The sequence below is a fragment of the Tenebrio molitor genome, chromosome 4 (assembly GCF_963966145.1).
Source record: "Tenebrio molitor chromosome 4, icTenMoli1.1, whole genome shotgun sequence".
NCBI classification, from domain to species: domain Eukaryota; kingdom Metazoa; phylum Arthropoda; class Insecta; order Coleoptera; family Tenebrionidae; genus Tenebrio; species Tenebrio molitor.
In genome coordinates this window covers 12,364,960-12,383,637 of record NC_091049.1, presented here as the reverse complement: position 1 = coordinate 12,383,637, position 18,678 = coordinate 12,364,960, and the positions used below count along the sequence as shown (strand labels likewise).

Genomic DNA, 18,678 nt, shown 5'->3' with positions numbered 1-18,678 from the left:
TCAAAACCCCTACTTTTAGCCGGACTACGCCGGCAATGCATGTGTTTCTGGACGATTTCGAGATCTGTAATTTACCAAATTCCGGCCGGAGGCACGAAATAGTTATTTGGTCCAGAAAATGATATTGCGTAGCCGAGGCGGTTTAGCCGAGGCGAAGCAACACAAGCACTCGCAAGACATTTTCTGGACGTGTAATCCATAAAAATTTTCATGCCGACAAATTTAAATCATTTTTAAAAAGTAAAAAGTTTGTTTCACAAGCGGAATCGAACCCGCGACCCTCGCGTCTCTGAGCCGAAACGGAGTCCGTTGGCTACATTCAATGCTGCCTGCCCATTCTCTAGTCAAGGTCACAAGGTCACAAGCCTAATTCACTGCACCACTGCCGGGTCACAGACTATTCACCTGCCGTCACTCTCGTACTCGTACCTTGGACAACCCGTCGGTTCCAGCTGCCAAAGCTACACTGTCCCCGTCTCGCCTGTGGGACTCGTAAAAATCACCCCCGAGTCAAGGACCTTTCAGAACATAATTTATGAGCCACATGTTTGGGTGGAAGAGGTAGTTTTTCTGTTGCGTTTTTAAAATTCTCTTACAAATGGGATTTTACTCTTCACCGTATAAAATATCTGCATTTTAAATTTCACAAAAATCCGTCGGAAAATAACCGATATATTAGTCTCTAAAGTCTTAGCTGAGACACCCTGTATATAGGCATTATTTATTATAATAAGCTCCGAAAAGTGATAGTTGATATGGACAGCCTTATGTATAATAAATTAAGATCTAGTGTGATAGACTTCCTGAAACTGAATGTTTATTATACGGTTGATGAATTTTTATGTTCATAAATTCCTGTAATCTGACACGGCTCTATTATACACTCTTTTCTCTTTGTACGAGTATATATGTGCTACAATAAATTTATTTATTTATTTCACGTAATCTGTGATTTTATCGTGCGCAATCGCTGGAACCAGCTGGAAGTGCTGGAACAGTATTGTATACGTCGGTGTTATCTGTGGTATACGTCGTAGTAGTTTCTTTTTTGCTGCAGTTTTTTTTGGTCTGATTTTTTATTTTGATAATGGCTTTATCAGTGAAAAAATCATTTCGAAAATTTCATTGCAGAGCTCGGTAAGTTACTTGAAACAAAGCAGTGCATCGCGCTAAGAATATTCTTTGTTTGTTGTACATACAAAAAATGTGGTCCGCGATAGTCTTGGTAAAACTAAACACAAACGAGGAGTTCGAGAAGCCACGAGAGGCTACGGTAGCGGTTTTCGATGCCGAAAGAAAAACACCAATTACATACACCCCGGGCTCATTAATTGATCATGATCATTCGAAAATCAATTTTTATGAAATACAAAACATCGCTATCCTTAGTGATGTACTGATGTCAAAGTTTTGTTGAAACTGGAGAACGAGGAAGAAATCGAACTGACATTTGGGAGCCGAGGGGGTAAGGATTTATTTGTCGAAGCCCTTCCTAGGTAAATATAGTTTTTTTTTTACAAATGATATTACTAACTTTTTTTGCAGTAGCGATAGCGATTCAGGGACTAGCGAGGGCATCAGTTAACCGCAAATTAATATTTAATGTATTGTTGAATTTTTCCATGTTTAGAAACACTTGACCTCTGTATCATGTTATCTGAGGCAACTATTCCATTATGTTAGTGTTTTATTCACCTTATATCAAAACTGAAATTTTAAACGTACGTCTTCAAAAAAATACACATGACTTGCCCTGTGCTGTAATATAGTTCACGTGTTATTAAAAATAAAAAAATCTATATTTTTCTTTTATTAGTCGTAAATCATCCAAAATTCATTCTAAAAAATCAAAAATTAATTAAAAAAATTTAATTCTCTGCCCTTTCCATTCCCAATGGTCACCTTCAGCTAGTTTCTATAATAATTTTCCAAGTTTTTTCAGTTTTACATTTTGTACAAGACAGATTGATTATTACTCATTTATTTATCCAAATTTTTGTTGTTAGTAATATAATGACTTTCATCAGTGTAATATAATGAGTAATCACTAATGATGTCGTTTGTTGATAAATTTAAAAATAAAAGATTGATTATGACAACTAAGTGAGTAAATTATTTTTTAAATGATAACTCAGATTTTTTAAATTTCCACGCCAGTTTGGTCTTTGACTTTTATGATTCAATGCTGTTTTTAAATTTCCACAAAAATGTGAGTTAGATATTTCTTTATTTGTTCGATGTACGGCCGATTTCACAAACGCCAGTTAACGTTAACTGTAGGTTAAAATGCTTCGTTACTTTAGTTACCTATTGTTCTATCTAACAATGTTTTCGTCTATTTTAATCTATTGTTAAATTTAACTCACGTTGGTGAAACCGGCCCTTAGACTTGGAAAACAAATTGATTTTCAGCTTTAGTAGTCTAAAATGTGTAACTTTTTAATCCCTAGTTTTCTGTCATTTTCCTATTACATATCTATGCATTTTTTTCAAAAAAATAAAAATGATAAAATTTCTAAAAAACTTTATTTTTTTAAATATAAATGTTTGTTGATATATAAATCAATAATTTTACCACATTTTGATTTTTGTGCCTCTGTTTTGTATCTAATGGATAAAACAAAAATTGGTGTATTACAAAAATTACAGAATAGAGGCATGAGAATAATACTTAAATGTTGTAGCAGGTCAAAATGCCACTATTCGTTTTGGCCGGGGTAGGAGGCCAAGAGGTCCTACTTTTGCTCGCGGGACAATTAGATCGCTGTTCGAAAATCAGGAACTAGCAAGACAACGCACGGCACATGACGTCGCGACGCGCCCACCCTGCCGTAACCTTTTTCGGGACGCTCATTTCGAAATCATTCAGTTTGTTTGTGTCGTCAACCAAGTCAATTTTTAGTTTATCGGGTCAGGGTTCATTTTTTGTTTGTCGGTTCACTTTCAGTTTTCATTCAGTTTCGCTTTCAGTTTCACTTTCGGTTTTCGTTTGTTTCTTTCGCGGTTTTCATTTCGAGAGTTTTCTTTGTAGAGTCTTGGTGCCAGCCATATCGTCGTTCTTCCAGTTTCGTACCGTCGTTCGCTTATGGTCCGTTTTGTGAGGACACGTCAGGATCACGCTGTGATGCCGCGCCTGGTGTCGCAAGCGTAGTCGTATCTCGGCGAGTCCTAAGCGCATCGGGACCATCCGCGGACATCATTTTTGGAGCAAATTCTGGAAGAACCATCTTTCGTGAATTACGCGCGAACTCACCGACACATTACGGCTTCAATCTCTGAATTTCCCGGTCGGTGAATGTCCAACGTAAACAAACCGGCGCCATGATCGACCATCTGTCATTAAGCGCGCAAGTGTAGTACCGCCGGAAGTAGTCATCAAGATGCGCTGTCAGTGCAATTACCGGGACGCCTTATCGCCCAACGGAATAAGGTCCAGATCTTTCGTGTTGATATCCTAGAGGCGGGGGTAACCAAAAAAACCCATCGCCAGCGGAAATTAGAGGACTCGGTCGGCGTCTGCCGAGCGGGCGGCTGTGCCGCAAGTCGCGAGCCGCGAATCACGTGCGTGGCGTTCGGGATCCGCAATCATCCCTGTGGGTGGATTGCCGAACGCCATGGTGCTTATCGTCCGGCGCTGCCAGCCTCCGGGGCCGTCGAGGAGCCCGAAGATTTACCGTACCGTTTTGCCGTGGTCGAGAAACCTCTCGTCATCTAGCGAGATAGAGGTAATTATCCTTCATTAGCGAATTCACTTCACTAACTTTCGTCTATTAGGGGTAGTTCGAGCCAATTACCGTTACCGTACCGTGAAGGAGTACCGGAAAGTCCTCCTTCAGTTTATCGTGGAGCAACCCCTTTCAGCGGAAAGGTAATTACCAAATCGTTTGACTTTCGCAACACTAACGACAATTCGTTAGGGGTCGTTCTTTAGGGTGGTCGAGAGCCACATCGTTCTCTAGGGTGGTCATCGCCAGACCAGTATCGTTACATAGGGCCATTGTTCGCAAGTTACCGTCCGTAAGGAACATCATTTCGTTTCCGGCCAAGCATTTTTGAAAACGTCAAGGTCACGCCGTGACGCTCCCGTTTAAGGAACCTTATCGCAAGCCGAAAGTACGCTCTTCGAGGACGCACAACCAGCCGGCATAAGATAAGTCGCCACACTCACATTTATTGCGGATATTTCAAGTTTTTGAACGCCTCGAATTTCCCGCTTCTCACTTAAACAATTTCTGCGTTTTCTTGTATTTTTTGTATTTTGTAAACAGTAAGAATTTTTAGTCAGCAATTTTGCAATCACTTTCAAATGTCAATTTAGAAAATTTAACGATCAACTTTCAACATTCCGGAAATTTACCAACTTCACCCCTTCCTGTAGGAATCAATTTTTATTTATCGTCAAGGTGAAATCCAAGCCTTGACCTTGGGTTTACTTCAGTTTCATTTTATGGCTCAAACCAGACCAGGAGGAAGTTGAAGGTTCGGGAGGGTTTCCTTTCAAGGATTTTAAAACCATTTATTACTCGTCTTAGAATATCTTGTTAATTTAAGTTAATCTCGGTCTATTGTAAGAGAAAAGCTTTTCTGGTTGAGACCACATAATTTTTAAGATCATCTAAAAGTACTGGTTCCGCATTTTTTTACTAATTGGTTACATGCGAACCGTTATCACACTCGTGTGAACCAGTGCTAAAGCTGCACAACAAATTTTGTGAGATTTTTGCTTTGGACCGAATAAACCAATTTTAATTTTATCATCTACGAGTATCTGTTCATACTCCCTAGACGGGTAAAAATCAGAGCACTTGTCCCGGCAGCTGGACAAGTTCAACCAAGCTCAAAAGCAAGTTGCCTGGCGCCCATTTTTCATTTTTTTGAACCCACACCCTATGCCCCGAAAACCCCCTGAGAACCCGGTCAGTCACTGGCCACTTTTTGGTCATAATGTAATAAATATACATCTATTCGACTCATGCTCAACACTCTACAGTGGATGTTAGTGGAACAAAGATTATATTATTATGTCAATGATTTTTATGTTTAAGATGGTACATAACATGTTACCGGTATACTTTAAATGTCTTATTAAATTCAATTATCAAGTTCATCGGTACTCAACTAGAGACAAGCCTGATTTAAACATAACTAAAGTCATGTTGAGCCGAACAATGAACTCAATTTTCTATAAAGGAATTAAAGAGAATACAATGAATTACCGATGAATTTGAAAATGTTAGGCAAGGTAGGTGAGTTCAAAAGACAATTATCCACATACATGCAATCTTAGAGCATAGTTGTAAATGAATAATGGTACATAATGTAAAAGTATATTGTATCGAGACATTTTTTTTTTAAGTTCTTCTTCAACAAAAACCACAGATTCAGTTGTTACGTCCGGCCCACATTTTTTAAGAAATCATAAAAAACAGGGTAGCTTTTCTTATTTTTAGCATAAAAATCTGGCTCACATTTTTAAAAAGACCATAAAAAACAGAGTAGTTTCCATAAAAAATCGATGTTTTAATGGATAAAATTGACTTGAATTGACTATTTTACCAATTTTTGTGTTTTTGAAAAGATCTCAATGGGCTGTTTTTCAAACTCAACAAATTTCAACTACCCACTAAAACTTGAAAATGGACTCATTTTTCTAGAAAATTGATGTTTTTAGAAAAATTTTAGTTAGAAAAAGGGGGTTAAAAATCAGGGTAAAAAGTCAAATTCAACGTTGTTTTTGATGTTTTAGTTGAAATACGGGTTTTTGTTGGAAAATAGTGCATATAAAATAGGAAAATGATTAAGAAAACTAGGCATAAAAATCTGAGTTAAAAAGCTACACATATTAAACTACTCTAAAACCAAAATAAACTTATAAACTAATTTTAATGTTTTCGAATCATGTTTATAAAATAATTATATTGCCAACTTTGGTTATAAGAATCCTCAATTTAGAAATATTTTTATTTTGCCAACATAATTCAACAGGTGGTGGAAATTTAGAATTGAGACAAACTATACTTCATTTTCGCATAAAAGCTAAATTAATGCACATTACATTTGTTTTAGTAAATTCCGTGCAATGACTTCTAAGAAAAAAATATATTTTTTTGATGATCCATCCAAGCGATGTACAAGAGTTAACTGATTTGTTAATGAATGAGGATCTATCAGACATTGAGGACATAGGTCTCGCTGATATAGATGAGGATCTCATCGATGAATTGATCGTAAATCATAATATAACCAGAATCGGCTAAGATGTGATGACTCATAGAGAATATACAGGGTGGAAACTTTAACTGGAATAAAATTCATAACTTGGAAATAGGCAATTTTTGTAAAAAATCCCGAAACAGGTCAATTTTTATTTTTCCTTGCCCACATTTTGACGCATATGGTTTTTGCATTTCTGCTGCCGGAAGTTCAAAAATCCCACCAAGCGACCATCTTTTTTCTTACCCAACATGCGCAATGAAAACCAAACCCGCGAAATTCAAAAAGGCCAAGAACACGTGACCGTACCTCGTCATGGTTAAGTGCCCTAAATTAAACAATACCAGATTCGTTTCAACAGACTACTCATTCGGAACTCTAGGCAAATAGTGAGCCCTGGCTACTCTCTAGACCCCCGAACGAGGCTCCGCTAAAACCCCTCCTGAAAATACGAACAAGTCCGAAGTGACAACGTGGACGTGGAAAGTTATTGAAAGTTGAGCGCACCTACTTCAAAGCAAAAGGGCTGGACAACAACAACGTCTAATGTAGTTCGGAAAGGACCGAAAATCACACAGTTGGTTTGAAACTCGGCTACCTCAATGGCATGAACGAAAAACAGTCCGTGGTTCATGCCTTTTGTAGCCGCTGTACTTTATATATTGTTGTTTAGTAATTTTGAGGATTTGTTTTGTATTTTTTTTTAATTTATTATTGTTGATGGCTGCAATAAACATTTATTATTATTATTATTAAAAAGGATTAATATCTAAACGGTATTGTATCAAAGTTTTCTAGAATAACTCTCTTGTCATAAACAAAACCAAATTCTTTTGTTTCTATTTTATTTAAAAGTTCTTTAGTTTTAGTATCTCTGGTAATTCGATATTTACTGCGATTCTGTTTCAAAATTTAGCAATATTGTATTTGAACAACATTGATTTTGCAACCGATCAATAGCTTCATATCCTAGCAACTACAACATTGTTATATAGCAATACTGGTAAATTTTAAAACAGAATCGCACCAATTGTGTACTGATTTTACAGTCTTTGTTTTCTAAAATATTATGTATTTATAGTATCGGAATTAATCTTTTCGGACGTTTCATTGTTTAATGTAAATCCTTTTAAAATGTAATCGAATTTTATTACCAGAAATACCTCCGGCTACGAAAAATTAAAAATCTACAGATTTTTTACGAAATCTACCGAAAAGCTCCGAGTTATATACCGAAATTTCACTCGATGGGTCTGGCAACACTGATCAACATCCAGTCTGTCTCGAGCGCTTGAGCCGTACGAAGCCCTATGTTCATCCCCTTGTGTTTTCCTAATAATAATGTCTTGTCCACCGAAACCTCCCCGTGCTCTTTCTTCCGACATTCATTGAGTTTATCTCAAGCAAATACGAAACTAAATTTTTAATAATAGGTAATCAAAGGATCATTTTGAGGGAATTGATACTTTTAAAGTTAGAAATGTTGTAGAAGAAACTGATTAAAAATTCATGCAATGTAACACAACACTAAAGTCAATATTAACTAAAACAAGTCACATATTCTTTCAAATATATGTATGTATTTCTTAAAACGGATAGCGCTTGTGATTGGTTTTGTCTGCACACTGTACGATCATGTGATGGACGTTTGCCCTTACCAACCAGATCACACCATGCAGATTCCTAAATCCTTGGTCGAAAAAAAATTTGAAAAATCGATAAAAATGAAGATTCTACTGTTGTATTTTAAAAAAGTACACGTTAGCATTTGAGATCTTGAAGCAACTGCATTGTTGAATAAAAACAGGTAGAAATAGAAAACATTTGGGGAGAATACAGTAAATAATGAAATAAAATACTAAGAGATCACGATGAGCCAACCCAAATATGTCATCCTAATCTCATTTGCAGCTCCTGATACACTGAAACGTAGATTAAAAAAGAATGCTGTGCCATCTCAAAACCTGCCTGTAAGTTCAGTGGACCAAAGAAAGCCGTCAGTTGGAATCACAGGTGCAAGCGAAACAATAGCTAAAAAAACTCAACTATATTGACATTTATAAAATTAAAGCAAGCAATGTTGTGGGGTGTTTGATACTCTGGACTCCACTTTACTATTTACATTTATTTACACCAACCACTTGGCCTATCAGGTACCTTTTACGGTCGGCTTGTTTTTTTCTCACTTTTCCTTTATGTGGTGCGGCGGGGCTCCGGGGTACTTTCCCCGGCTACCCACGCCCACCCTCTCTTTTCTCCTTTTTCTGGACGACACAACACGAATACAACAACACAACACCCATGGGACACCCATCCGGTCTGGGATTCGAACCCTGCTGACCTCGCGGTGGTGTCGGAAGAGTGTCGCTCTTCCTTCCACCACCCTACCGTCACCCCTGATAGACATACACACACATCCATGGCCCCCGGCGGAGGTTCCTTCCTTCGAAAAAATCCTCCCCCTTCGGTGATATTCGAACCCACTAGCGCCGGGACCGCGACCTCGGAGCACTGTCTCCGACAGCCATGCGGCCACCGAGCTACCTTGTTGTGCTTTACTTAACTTTCACTAAATTGAAACAGGATGGGGGTGGCTACCCCCGTATTACACCATATATATTTTTACTATGGCTACGGTTAGTATTAATAAAACTAATGTAATTATCTCGTTTAACGTAAACAAGTAACTAAAAATCATATATCTCTCATTCTCAGATGAATCCAGACTCGGACCACCCTTTGGTGATGAAATTGGAATTGGATAGAATTAAGCAGCTGGAAGTCGAGAAAGCACAGCTATAAAATACATAGGGGCGCACAACTTCGACGCAGAAACCCAACCCGTTTTGGCAATTTTGTTCAACTTATCGCAAAGTTCAGTACATTTGTTACTTTTCAATACAGTAACTATGTTGAGTTCTATCAAGTTATTAGTTAAATTTCAAGGTTGGTGCACAAGTGCTTTGCTAACGCAGAATTTCGTTTTTCTGCACTAACCCTACCAACAAAAATTGAATAGAACGCCTATTGTTTTGAATCATCTTTTCCCATTGACATATACATATATATATATATATATATATATGTATGGGGAAAGATACTTTTGAGGAGATTTGTAGCACGGAATGGTACTTTCGAGGAGAATTTGGGAATTTCGAGGAGCTCCTCGAAATTCCATGCAACGGAAAGGTACCTTTGAGGTATCAAGATCTCATTGGGATGTGCTGCCCACTACATGAACTAACACTGTATCGACACTGTAATGAGTTTAACTAGACTATTGTCCCCTAGATGGTGAAATACATTACGAAATTATTTTCAAATATGGACAGCAATTTCATTGCCATAAAACTCGTTTTCAACCCTTATTTTAATTGACAAAATGTTTATAAATTATTATTATTACTCTAAATTAGCTTTTCAATCCTTATTTTGGCATAATAAAAAACTGCCTTTAAATAATTTCGGATAATGATCAACGGTATTTTTTTTAATTCTCACCCCCTGCGTTTACTTTCACAATTCCTAAATGTCGTAAAACTTTTTTAAAGTGTTGTGATCATCTTAAAAACTGTCACAACACTAATGGCTAATCAAAAATTTTGTTTTGCTCATAACTGGCTTATTTACAAATCTGTGCCGCAACCCCCTACACACGAATTGGTACTTTTGAGAAACCGTGACTCCTTGAAAGTATCATTAGATACATAAACTCTATTATCAAGGGCAATGATATTTTTTTGTTGTTTTACGCTCAACCCTTTGAAAAACTACCCCCTTTTGTAAATTTGCTCCCATAATTTTTTTGTTTTTTAGCATTGATTGTTCACACTAAAAATTCTTAGTTTTAATGTTAACAGTGTGACAAGAAAATACCCTCCCAACCCCTTTCAACCCCCAAACTTTTTTATGTACAAAAAAGCAAAATACTACAAACCTTAACTGTCTAATTTCAGATGACGAACAAACAGTAACTTTTTTTCCAGTTTCACCCCCCACTTTTTTTTTCAAAATCCAAAATCTCGTAGAAGTTTTTTAAAATGATGCGATCATCTTAAAAACTGTCACAACATTAATGGCTAATCAAAAATTTTGTTTTCCTCATAACTGGCTTACTAATCTGTGCCGCAACCCCCTACATACGAATTGGCACTTTTGAGAAACAGAAACTCCCTGAAAGTTTCATTAGGTACATAATCTTCATTGACTGTATCTAATGATACTTTCAAGGAGTTTCTGTTCCCTTACGGGAAAGGATATTTTTTTGTCGTTTTGCGTTCAACTATTTAAAAAACTACTCCCTTTGTAAATTTTGTAAAATTAAAAATTATTTTTGTGAAAACTGTTAAGAAAATAAAAATTGCAAGTAAAGAATTAAAATAAATTTCAATTATTGAGAGACACTTTATCCACTTTTGCAATCTTTAATCTATGTCAAGGAGACTCCAGGTGGTCTATACTTAGAAAAAAGATTTGAATCAAAAACTTTGAAAAGACTTTTTAAACGAAAGGTTAGTCGACTCCATTTTCTATTTATAATTTTTAGTTTCTAATATCATTTTAGGGTCAATTTTGTCTTCAAGATTTGTTTTTTTAATAATATAAATTCATGTTTATGTAACATCATTTCGAATAGAACATAACCTTAAAAAATTGATATCACGTAAAGATACTTTTGAAGAACACGAATTCCCCAAAAGTACCTTTACGAGAATCGAAGGTATATTCGGAATCAGTGCTTTTTAATTCGTTTGTGATTTGGACAATTGCAAGTATTTTTAGTACTGTTTAATAATCACTAATGAAGTAAAATCGGATGTAAAAAATATTTCGCCAAATACTAGAAGAGTCACTCGATTCCATTTCATATTTAATATTTTTTTTAAATGGGGTTACTGCGGGATTACTGTTGATAATAATTTAATGTCAACTTTGCCTTCAAGATAATTAGGTCTTTTTAAAAAGGCTCAGAGAGGCCGACATACTCTGTAACATCATTTCCAGTAGAACATACCTATATAACCTCAAAATTGATATGACGTAAAGGTACTTTTGAAGAACATAAATTCCCCAAAAGTACCTTTGCGAGAATTGAAGAATGATTCGGAATCCGACTTTTTAATTCGTTTGTGATTGGGATAATTTCAAGTATTTTTCTTTTCACTAATCAATTAACATCCGTTGTAAAAACATTTCTCAAATACTAAAGGGTCACCCGATTCCCTGTCATATTTAATATTTTTAAGAATGGGGTTGCAGCGGCATTCCTGTTGATAATAATTTAATGTCAACTTGGACTTCAAAATAATTAGGTCTTTATAAAAAACTCAGAGAGGCGGACATACCTACTCTGTAACATCATTTCCAGTAGAACATACCTATATAACCTCAAAATTGACACCACGTAAAGGTACTTTGGAAAAACACGAATTCCCCAAAAGTACCTTTGCGAGAATTGAAGAATGATTCGGAATCCGGCTTTTTTGTTCGTTTGTGATTACGATAAAATTGATATCACGTAAAGGTACTTTTGAAGAACGTAAATTCCCCAAAAGTACCTTTGCGAGAATTGAAGAATGATTCGGAATCCGGCTTCTTTATTCGTTTGTGATTGGGAGAATTTCAAGGAATTTTGAGTATTTTTTAATCATCAATCAAGAAAAATGGGTTGTAAAAATATTTCGCCAAATACTAGTGGGGTCACCCGATTCCGTTTCATATTTTACATTTTTAGGAGTGGGGTTGCAGCAGGATTCCTGTTGATAACAATTCAATGTTAACTTTGACTTCAAAATAATTAGGTCTTTTTAAAAAGGTTCAGAAAGGCCAGCATAGTCTGTAACATCATTTCCAATTGAACATACTCCTAAAACGCATATCACGTAAAGGTACTTTTGAGGAACACAAATTCCCCAAAAGTACCTTTGCGGGAATTGGAGAATGATTCGGAATCCGGCTTTTTTATTTATTTGTTTTTGGGATAATTTCAAGGAATTTTGAGTATTTTTTAATCACCAATCAAGTAAAATCGGTTATAAAAATATTTCGCCAAAAACCAGAGGGGTCATCCGATTCCGTTTCATATTTTACATATTTACGAATGGGGTTGCAGCGGGATTCCTATTGATAATAATTTAATGACAACTTTGTCTTCAAAATAATTAGGTCTTTTGAAAAAGGCTCAGAAGGGCCAGGATAATCTGTAACATCATTTCCAATTGAACATACTCCTAAAATGCATATCACGTAAAGGTACTTTTGAGGAACACAAATTCCCCAAAAGTACCTTTGCGGGAATTGGAGAATGATTCGGAATCCGGCTTTTTTATTTATTTGTGTTTGGGATAATTTCAAGGAATTTTGAGTATTTTTTAATCACCAATCAAGTAAAATCGGTTATAAAAATATTTCGCCAAATACTAGAGGGGTCACCCGATTCCGTTTCATATTTTACATTTTTACGAATGAGGTTGCAGTGGGATTCCTATTGATAATAATTTAATGACAAACTTGTCTTCAAAATAATTAGGTCTTTTTAAAAAGGCTCAGAAAAACCAGCATTGCCTGTAACATCATTTTAAATAGAACGTAACCTTAAAATTGATATCACGTAAAGGTACTTTTGAGGAACACGAATTCCCCAAAAGTACCTTTGCGGGAATTGAAGAATGATTCGGAATCCGACTTTTTTATTCGTTTGTGAATCGGATAATTTTAAGAAATTTTGAGTATTTTTTAATCACCAATCAAGTAAAATCGGTTATAAAAATATTTCCACAAATACTAGATGGGTCACCCGATTCCGTTTCATATTTTACATTTTTACGAGTGGGGTTGCAGCGGGATTCCTATTGGTAATAATTTAATGACAAATTTGTCTTCAAAATAATTAGGTCTTTTTAAAAAGGCTCTGAAAGGCCAGCATAGTCTGTAACATCATTTCCAATTGAACATACCCCTAAAACGCATATCACGTAAAGGTACTTTTGAGGAACACAAATTCCCCAACAGTACCTTTGCGGGAATTGGACAATGATTCGGAATCCGGCTTTTTTATTTATTTTTGTTTGGGATAATTTCAAGGAATTTTGAGTATTTTTTAAACACCAATGAAGTAAAATCGGTTATAAAAATATTTCGCCAAAAACTAGAGGGGTCATCCGATTCTGTTTCATATTTCACATATTTACGAATGGGGTTGCAGCGGGATTCCTATTGATAATAATTTAATGACAACTTTGTCTTCAAAATAGTTAGGTCTTTTTAAAAAGGCTCAGAAGGGCCAGGATAATCTGTAACATCATTTCCAATTGAACATACTCCTAAAACGCATATCACGTAAAGGTACTTTTGAGGAACACGAATTCCCCAAAAGTACCTTTGCGGGAATAGGAGAATGATTCGGAATCCGGCTTTTTTATTTATTTGTGTTTGGGATAATTTCAAGGAATTTTGAGTATTTTTTAATCACCAATCAAGTAAAATCGGCTGTAAAAATATTTCGGAAAATACTAGAGGGGTCACCCGATTCCGTCTCATATTTTACATTTTTAAGAGTGGGGTTGCAGCAGGATTCCTGTTGATAACAATTCAATGTTAACTTTGACTTCAAAATAATTAGGTCTTTTTAAAAAGGTTCAGAAAGGCCAGCATAGTCTGCAACATCATTTCCAATTGAACATACTCCTAAAACGCATATCACGTAAAGGTACTTTTGAGGAACACAAATTCCCCAAAAGTACCTTTGCGGGAATTGGAGAATGGTTCGAAATCCGGCTTTTCTATTTATTTGTGTTTGGGATAATTTCAGGGAATTTTGAGTATTTTTTAATCACCAATCAAGTAAAATCGGTTATAAAAATATTTCGCCAAATACTAGAGGGGTCACCCGATTCCGTTTCATATTTTACATTTTTACGAATGAGGTTGCAGTGGGATTCCTATTGATAATAATTTAATGACAAACTTGTCTTCAAAATAATTAGGTCTTTTTAAAAAGGCTCAGAAAAACCAGCATTGCCTGTAACATCATTTTAGATAGAACGTAACCTTAAAATTGATATCACGTAAAGGTACTTTTGAGGAACACGAATTCCCCAAAAGTACCTTTGCGGGAATTGAAGAATGATTCGGAATCCGACTTTTTTATTCGTTTGTGAATGGGATAATTTTAAGAAATTTTGAGTATTTTTTAATCACCAATCAAGTAAAATCGGTTATAAAAATATTTCCACAAATACTAGATGGGTCACCCGATTCCGTTTCATATTTTACATTTTTACGAGTGGGGTTGCAGCGGGATTCCTATTGGTAATAATTTAATGACAAATTTGTCTTCAAGATAATTAGGTCTTTATAAAAAAGGTTCAGAAAGGCCAACATACTCTGTAACATCATTTCCAATAGAACATAACCTTAAAATTGATATCTCGTAAAGGTACTTTTGAAGAATACGAATTGCCCAAAAGTACCTTTGCCGATTTCGATGACATTAATGAAATCGATGGCTTCTTTGCACCAAGGGTCTAAGGTTTCAAAGGTTAAACCTTTAAATACGTAATGTGATGAAATAATTGAACTATATTTGCTATGTTTGCGTTTGCAAGCCATTTCAGTTGTAAAACCTGAAACTTCAGAAGTTTTCAAAACGTAACTATCTGCAAGTGTATTTACAACAGTAACGTCCCAAACCAAAGGTTGCCCTTTAATCCACGGTACTAAAGTCATCCCATCTGGGCATTTTCCATCATCTCGAGACAGTCCGTTTGGTTCTAAAGTTGAATTAACATGAATAGAAGGCAAAGCCCAGTTGATAATAGAATTAATTTCAGTGTGTCTGGAAAATCTACCACTGCTTTTTGAACAACTTAGACCGTGGATGCCAATTTAGTCAACTTTCGTATTGCATTTGCAAATATGAGGTGTACAAAGATTACAACCCAATATTAAACGAATACAAACTTGGAAGGAAGTGTTATCTAAAAGAGTACCAATATTAGGAGAAGGTATTGCATGTAACCAAGATTTTCAGCATTGCAAAGCCTTATAACGAGCCAAGTCTCTAGGTGATTTAAAGATTAAGTCATTGGCAATTATTCGTTTGGTATTGATATTATCCCAATTCTTCTGAAATTGTGGGATTGTTGGTCTTTCGTTCTCAATTAATTATTAATTCATTATTATAAGAAGTATTACTAGTTGTATAATTAACGCGGACAAGATTGTGTTTTAATGTGTTTGGATTAATTTATTTATTTTTAATTAAATTAATTCGACAAAAATATTAGTGCATAGAATCGGCTCTTCAAGTAATATTAAGATCGTGTTTTCTGTTTATCTTAAAAACGTAATCTTCATTCCAGGCCTGATAAGTGCATATTGTATAGCCAGCGTCATTAAATCAAACGATCAGTTTTCGCCGAAGTTGTAAAACTTTCCCGCGCGATTTTTTTGTTTCGCTGTGGGAATGCTTGAAATGGAGCCTTTCCCGATGTTTACGCTATTCTTACCACTCCCGTTGATGTAGCATTGTTGATTTATTTTTGTACTACGCTTATAAACTGTCTAATTGGAGATGACATGAACAAAATGAAAAGTATTTTAGGACTTCCACCGCACACGTTCCACACCCCATCCTCCGTCAATTTATAAAATATTAAATTTTACATAAAATTATATTTTCGAAATTTGTTGCGCAACCCCTAGATACAGATTGGTACTGTTGAGAAACAAGAACTCCTTGAAAGTATCGTTGGATGTATAGTGCGCCCATAAAAGGTGGATTAATTTCGAAAAAATGCCAACAAACAATTTTTGAAAAACAATCTTCGGACAGATCAAATTCTATTTTCTAGAAGACATATTTTAATGAGAAAGTTGACCTTAACATGTCATTAGGAAGCAATTGGCAACCCTCATTTTAAAGAATTTAAATAGCAAATGGGAGCCAATAGCTGTTACAAAAAACATGCATTCTCTTATAATTAACCATTGAAAGGATATTTTAAATTAGGGGTCACCCGATTTTCTTTCATATTTAATAATTTTAAGAATGGGGTTTCAGCGAAATTCCTGTTGATAATAATTTAATGTTAACTTTGTCTTCGTGAACGCGGCACTTCCAGAATTTTATTGAATATTTCCGTAAAATGATTAAAATATCCGGAACTGCAGCATCCTATGTATTTAATTATCGAATTAACGGATTTCACTTTGACAATGTACGAACTTGAAAAATTGCAAATCCGGAAGTGTAGCGTTCGAGGATAAAGAAAAAAAAAAAGCATTGTCTGTCATCCACACAATGAAAAAAAAAAAAAAAAAAAAAACGTCGCCTGCACCGAAGAGATGTTGTACATGCTAATTACAATATTTTAGGCTTTTTTTAGAAAGCTCAGAAATGCCAGGATTCTCTGTAACATCATTTCCAACAGAACATAACCTTAAAAGTGATATCACGTAAAGGTACTTTTGAAGAACACGAATTCCCCAAAAGTACCTTTGCGGGGATTGAAGAATGATCCGGAATCCGGCTTTTTATTCGTTTCTGATTGGGATAATTTCAAAGAATTTTGAGTATTTTTTAATCACCAATCAAGTAAAATCGGTTGTAAAAAATATTTACCCAAATACTAGAAGGGTCACCCGATTCCGTTTCACATTTAACATTTTATAGAATGGGGTTGCAGCGGGATTACTGTTGATAACAATTTAATGTCAACTTTGTCTTCAAAAAAATTAGGTCTTTTTAAAATGGCTCAGAAAGGCCAGCCTAGTCTGTAACATCATTTCCAGTAGAACATACCTATATGACCTCAAGAATTGTAAAACTGATACTTGGCTTCCGGCTTAATGTGAGTCATAAGCAAAAAAAATCAGTTGTTTGCAAACATTTTTTTAATAGAGAATGAAATTCAGGTTTAAGGCAAAAATGATTGAGGGAAAATTGATTGTATTTTGCATTAACATAATGTGGCGGAATATTTAACAAACATGCTGTATATTTTTGCTGTAGTAATTTGTAAATAACCATAATATTTTTTATTGCAAGCCATTGCAAGGACGGTGATGTTGAACACCTGATCGGTTCTTGACCCTAATTTCGAGAGAATGAACTATTTATAGATTTAGAATCGAAATGTAATGTATCCTTTGTTTAAAATGTGGGGCCTAATTAGGTGCTGTAAGGAGGAGTAAGTCGGGCAAGATTTTTAGGAACGATCTTGTACTCTGATGAAATAAATGTTAATTTTTTAGGTTTTGAGCAGTATTTCTAACAAGCAGTTGATTGTTTACTGAAAATAAAATATGCATTTTGTTTTATTTAAATAATAATAATTAAAACGTATCGGTGTGTTATTTTATATAAAGTACAGTAAGGTGTTGAAATGCACATTCAGACTGGTACTGTTGAGAAAAAAGAACCCCTGGACTCCTTTGGACGTAAACTGCACCCATTAACCGTGGATTAAATTCCATAAATTGTAAACAAACAATTTGTGAATAAAATCTTCAGACACATCAATTTCTATTTTCACGTGATGAACAATGACAGAGTCTGTTGGCAATAAAACAATTGAAAAGCACTGGTGGTTTTTTGTCTCGTAATTGGCAATGACCAAATTTTTTAACTTGAGATGACATCAAAAAGATTTTTGGTTATGCCGGTTATGTTTATGCTATTCCAATCAGATTCCCATTCGTTCATTCAATTTTAAGAATGGGGCCGCAGCGGGATTCATGCTGATAATAATTTATTGTCAACTATGTCCTCAAGATAATTAGGTCTATATAAAAAGGGTCAGAAAGGGCAACATACTCTGTAACATAATTTCCAATACAACATAACCTCAAATTTGATATCACGTAAAGCTAGGTACATTCGAAGAACACGAATTTCCCAAAAGTACCTTTGCGAGAACTGAAGAATGGTTTATCCGTTTGTGATTGCGATAATTTCAAGGAAATTTGAGTATTTTTTAATCACCAATCAAGTAAAATCGGTTGTAAAAATATTTCGCCAAATACTAGAGGGGTCACACGATTCCGTTTCATATTTTACATTTTTACGAATGGGGTTGCAGCGGGATTCCTATTGATAATAATTTAATGACAACTTTGTCTTCAAAATAATTAGGTCTTTTTAAAAAGGCTCAGAAAGGCCAGCATTGTCTGTAACATCAATTCCAATAGAACATAACCTTAAAATTGATATCACGTAAAGGTACTTTTGAGGAACACGAATTCCCTAAAAGTACCTTTGCGGGAATTGAAGAATGATTCGGAATCCGGCTTGTTTATTCGTTTGTGACTGGGATAATTTTAAGGGATTTTGAGTATTTTTTAAACACCAATCAAATAAAATCGGTTATAAAAATATTTCGCCAAAAACTAGAGGGGTCATCCGATTCCGTTTCATATTTTACATATTTACGAATGGGGTTGCAGCGGGATTCCTATTGATAA

At 35.3% G+C, this 18,678-nt stretch overlaps 1 long non-coding RNA gene across 2 annotated transcripts; it reads left to right on the top strand.

The window, feature by feature from the left end:
• The first annotated feature begins 790 nt into the window (after positions 1 to 790).
• On the top strand, positions 791 to 11,913 carry LOC138128696 (uncharacterized). Of its 2 annotated transcripts, XR_011158858.1 has the most exons (4): positions 791 to 1,496; positions 1,546 to 3,725; positions 3,775 to 3,868; positions 3,918 to 11,913. It is a non-coding gene; the product is annotated as an uncharacterized lncRNA (long non-coding RNA). The 2 variants fall into 2 exon arrangements; XR_011158857.1 differs by having other exon boundaries at positions 1,546 to 3,868.
• Positions 11,914 to 18,678: the final 6,765 nt, after the last annotated feature.